Source organism: Nannospalax galili, unplaced genomic scaffold, assembly GCF_000622305.1.
Source record: "Nannospalax galili isolate Female #2095 unplaced genomic scaffold, S.galili_v1.0 scaffold664, whole genome shotgun sequence".
In the NCBI taxonomy this organism is placed as follows: Eukaryota; Metazoa; Chordata; class Mammalia; order Rodentia; family Spalacidae; genus Nannospalax; species Nannospalax galili.
Window position 1 is genome coordinate 2,989,969 of NW_008354274.1, and position 5,319 is coordinate 2,995,287.

General features: G+C 49.2%; 1 pseudogene across 1 annotated transcript; it reads left to right on the forward strand.

Annotated features, from left to right (window-relative positions):
• Positions 1 to 3,787: 3,787 nt before the first annotated feature.
• Positions 3,788 to 4,910, forward strand: LOC103748715 (annotated as a pseudogene). The gene has a single exon (XR_001872870.1). The product of XR_001872870.1 is annotated as an actin-related protein 2/3 complex subunit 1B pseudogene (transcript).
• The last annotated feature ends 409 nt before the right edge of the window (positions 4,911 to 5,319 follow it).

A 5,319-nucleotide genomic window follows, 5' to 3' on the forward strand; every position in this document is an offset into this window, starting at 1 on the left:
GGGGGGGGGATGGATGGAATTTGGAAGTGCGCCTGCCTGGCCCCATGTGGCAGATGCTCTGTGTTCTGCCTGTGCCCCTCAGCCAAGCCCACATGCAGGCCATCCTCACATGTCTCTGGGGAGTGTTCTCTGACAGAGTGCACATTTGGCCCATAATCTGGACAGTCCAGAGGGCCAAGGAAAGCAAGAGTATTAGGGAGGTAATAAATGAGGGGGAACAGCTACTACGGTTTGGAAAAGTGACCTCAAAGTACTATGTGTTGAAGGTCTGATCACCAGCCCATGATGCTACTGGAAGATGATAGAACCTTTTATAGGAGTGGCCTAGTGGGAGGAAGTTAGGTCACTGAGGGTATGCATTTGAAGGAATCTTGGCCTTTCCTCTTCCTCTCTCTCTACTTGTCGGCCACCCTGAAATCAGCAACTTCCTCCACCATGAGCTCCCATTGCAGCACACTGTACTACTGCAGACCCAGCATAACAGGGCCAAGTGACTGTGGACAAAAACATACAAAACCATGATCCAAAATAAGTTGTTCTTTGTTTTAATTTGATGATCTCTGTGATAGTGGTAGAAAACCAACACGAAGGGAAAAACAAACAAACAATAAAACTAATTGATAATACTCATGAATTTCTCTGGTGTAAATATTTCCACCATGGTGTATTTTGACTGGCAGCATGATGCCATTGGATGCAAATCTGGAGGAGACACACATATAGAGCCCTTGCCATCTGATCCAAACTGACTCCAGCCCATCACCACACCACAGAGAGGGGTCAAAACCTCTCCTAAGAAAATTACCAGCAAAGCTAGTTTCCAACTGTCCATAGCTGTACCCCCTTCCATCACTGTTTGTACTGTATCTCAAAGAGATACATTCAAGTCCTACTTCCTAGTACCTGTGACCATATGACCACAGCCTATTGGGGGCAGAAGGAAGGTGAGCCTATGCTACCTTGAAAGAACAAAACCAGCTCAAAACCAAAGGTCATTTGCATTTGTTCCAGACACTTAAAGATGGTGTAAAGAAGTTAATGAGGCTAAATGGGAAGAAAAGGACATTTGGGCTGGGTGTCACAAAGTGAGCAGGAGCCATTTGAGCAGGGTATCAAAGGATGAGTCTGACAGGCATAAGATGAAGGGAATAAATGGGTATATTCTAAGAGAACTGGAACAAAACCTAAACATGAATAACAGAGAGTAATTTTATTTCTTTGGTTTGGATATGAAGTGTTGCCCTCAGGTTCTTATGTTTGAACAGCTGGTCCCCAGATGGTGGTACTGTTTGGGGAAGTTGTGAAATCTTTAGGAGGTGATGCCTAGCTGGAAGAAGTGTATCTCAGGTGGGTGGGCCTTGAGGGTTATAGCTAGCCCCACTCCCAAGCTCTCTGCTGCCTGGTCCATCGAGATGTGTGGAATCCCAGTCACAGACTCCCATCACCATCAACACCATGCCTTCCCCACTATGACAGGCTAAACGCACTCAAACTGTGAACCAGACTTAACCCTTCCTCCTTTAAGTTATTTCTGTCAGATACTTTGTCACAGAGAAGAGAAAATCAACTGCCACATCTGATTTAGAGATGGCATGTTAACTGTGGCCCATTGTAACCATGGCACGCAGCACTGCTTCTCACTGACTGGAACATCTTTCTCTGATCACAACAGGTGACTGTATTTCTCTTCCAGAAGAATGAGCTTATGAGTTTTATTTCATGATGACAGTCACCTGGGTATTTTTTGACACATCCTAAATTGGGTCTTCATATTCCTTTTTTATTAAAGGTTTTGGTCACATGCTTTGTAATCCAAGGGCCTGATGAACTGTTTTCTTATATTAGATGGGGTTGTTTGTGTAAGAGTGTGTGTCTATGTAAGTATATGTCACATGTGTGTAGGTGACCACAGAGGCCAGAAGAGGGTTTCAGATCTCCTGAACCTAGAGTTAAAGGTGGTTGTAAGCCACCATATGGGTGCTGGGAACCAAACCCAGATCCTCTGGAAGAGCAAAAAATACTCTTAACTGGGGCTGGAGAGATGGCTCAGAGGTTAAGAGCACTGACTGCTCTTGCAGAGGACCTGGGTTCGATTCCCAGCACCTACATGGTGGCTACAAACCGTCCTTAACTCCAGTTCCAGGGGAATCTGAAGCCCTGACTGTGGCATTGCACGACACAGGTTGCATGACATGGGTGCACTCACATACATGCAGGCGATATGCTCATACACATAAAATAAAAATAATAAAATTTTTAAAAAATACTCTTAACCAACCACTGAGCCTTCTCTCTAATCCCCAGTCAGCATTCTTTAGATGAACAGAACTGATAGGATGAATATATTACAAGGAGATTTATTGGATTGATTTACATAGTATAGCTGGGCAGTTCAAGAATGCCTGTCTGTATGCTGGAGAGGCTGAGAGGCTGGGGGGGGGGGGTGGCTGCTCGGTCCATGGGCTGGATGTCTAGCAGCCCAATCTGACAATGAAGGCCTGGAGGAATCTTGGTCTTTAGCCTAGGTCAGAAGGCTGAAGAAGCTGAGTTCTGACATCAGTGAAGGATGGCAGTGGTGGCAATGGCAGCTGAGTAGGTGCACTCAGCAAGAAGCCAAGGCGAGCAGACAGCGCTGCCTTTCCCTCTGACTTCTTCATATGGGGATCGCCAGAAGGTGCTGCCCACTCTGGGGGTGGGTCTTTCCCTTCAGTTAATCCTTCCTGGAAATACCCTCACAGACCCACCCAGAGGCACGTCTCTTAGTTGATTTCTTGAAGTTGACAATCAAGAAACCACAGGAAGACCCCATTCAGGCATTACTTGTGGTTCTGAGAACAAACCTCAGGCAGAGTCCTACTCATGTGGAACGAAGAAGTAGGGATCACACTTAGGTCCTCATGCTTGTAAGGCAAGCACTTTACTGCTGAGCCATCTCCCCAACCCCACAATCCCTCTCTTTAATAAGCTCCCAGGTGATACATGGAGTGCTAGCTTTGGACTTCAAACCTGCCCTGGAGCATCAAGCCAGCCATCAGAGCAGGAGGGTCAAAAGGGCCAAGGAGAGATTGGGCAGTATTCCCAAGACTGGCTGTGAGCCTGTGCCAGCCTGGCTTAGTCACGGACAGGCTTAGAGATAAGCAATGCAGGGGGAGAGGACAGAGGCCCACAGGCCACAGATCCCACAGCATGCAGCCTGATGACGATGGGCACCGTGTCAACAGGCACAGCGCCCTCTCTCTTTGGGCTCCCGGCCTTCAATTTTCTTAGCTGTATAGTGAGAACCGGGGGTCTCTTATTTGGTGGAGCTAGGGGGAGGGGTCTAAATTCTGTTAACATCACACACCACCACAGAACTTGCACAAATCTCACACCTGACCCTCCCAGGCTTCAGAGTCACACCTTCCTACAGCTGTCCTGGGAGTCAAAGACCATTTTAAAGACGAGCAAGCTGAAGTAGAGACTTGCAAAAGCCAAGGTCACAGTCAGTGAGTAGCACGGAGGGATGATAAGAAGCTTGGTTGCAGGCTGAAGAGGTGGCTCAGTGGCTGAGAGCACTGGCTCCACAGGCCATTGCATGCACATGGTGCACATACATACATGCAAACACTCATACACATAAAATAAAAATAAATAAAAATGAAAAGCTAGGCTGTGTGCCTGCCTTGGCTATCTATGCTGGGCACAGGCAGGCCTTACCACAGAGCTTTGTGAGTGGCAGGGCACAGGGAGGGCAGGACACCCTGTGGAAAGGTTGCTGCCTTTGTAGAGCCAGCCCCTCCCTGTGCCCATGCAGCAAGTGGCCCAGAAAATAGCTTACCACAGCGTCCTGGTGGAACCCATCAGCTGCCAGCCTGGAACAAGGATCCTACATAAATCACCATCTGCCCCAACAACCATGAGGTGCACATCTACAAAGAGTGGAGCCAAATGGACCAAGGTTCACAAGCTCAAGGAGCACAACAGGCAGGTGACAGGCATCGACTGGGCCCCTGAGGATAACCACATCGTGACCTGTGGCACAGACCCGCAATACCTGTATGTGGACGCTGAACGGCTGCACGTGAAAGCCCACACTGGTCATCCTGAGAATCAACCGTGCTGCCCACTGTGTGCGCTGGGCCCCCAGTGTGAACAATGAGAACTGCACATGGGCATTGGTTCCCGTGTCATCTCCATCTGTTATTTCAAGAATGGTGGGTGTGCAAGCACATTAAGAAGCCCATCCGCTCCTCTGTCCTCGGCTTCCACCTGCACCCTACCAACCTACTGCTGGCTGCAGGCTCCTATGACTTCAAGTGCAAGATCTTCTCAGCCTACATCAAGGAGGTGGAAAAACGACCAGCCCCCACACCTTGGGGCTCCAAAATGCGCTTTGGGGAGCTGGTGTTTGAGTCCAGCAGCAGCTGCGGCTGGGTGCACGGTGTTTGTTTCTCAGCCTGGGAGCCGTGTGGCCTGGGTCAGCCATGACAGCATTGTGTGCCTGGCAGATGCCAACCCTGGCCTCTAAAACACTGCCATCACCTTCATGACAGAAAACAAGTTTAGTGGCAGTGGGCCACAACTGCTTCCCAATGCTGTCTCCCTACGACAGCGCTGCAGGGAAGCTGAGCTTTGGCAGGCTGGACGAGACCACTTCCAGAACCTCCACAAGGTCGGCTCGGAGGGCGGCCCAACTTCGGGCGCAGGCCTGGACTCCCTGCACAAGAACAGCGTCAGCCAAGCCTCAGTGCTGAGCCTGGACAAGGCCAAGTGCTCTAAGTTCTGCACCACTGGGTGGTGGTTTGAGCATCTGGGAGGTGAAGAGCCTGGAGTCAGCCCTGAAGGACCTGAAGATCAAACAGGCTTTGAGGAGTGCTGCCCTCATCCCAGCTGCCAGGGAAGGGGGACAAGAACAGGGTCAGGGAGGCTAAGGGCCACTTTTCTGAAAGCTTCTAGGGTGCCAGGATGGGTCCCCGTAGGCGCTGCTCCCCAAGAAGGGGAAGGGGCAGGTGTAGAGCTTTCCTACCTATTCAGTGAACATGTGCCTTTTCCCTAAAGAAATGCTTTCACTTACATTTTGAAAAAAAGTCCCCAAAGCACAATGCTGGTCATGAACTGCTTCAGAATATGAAAGTAATAAAAAACACCTACTGTAGGGGGGAAAAAAAAGGCTGGAGTTTACCAAGGAATAAACAGCCTGGTCTACATAGTGAGTTCCAGGCCAGCTGGGGCTACAGGGAGACCCTGTCTCAAAAAAACAAAAAAAAAAAAAAGTGTTTCTGGCTCAAAAGATAAGGGAAAAAGGTCTATTGGCACAAATATCTTAAAAAGTCACCAGCA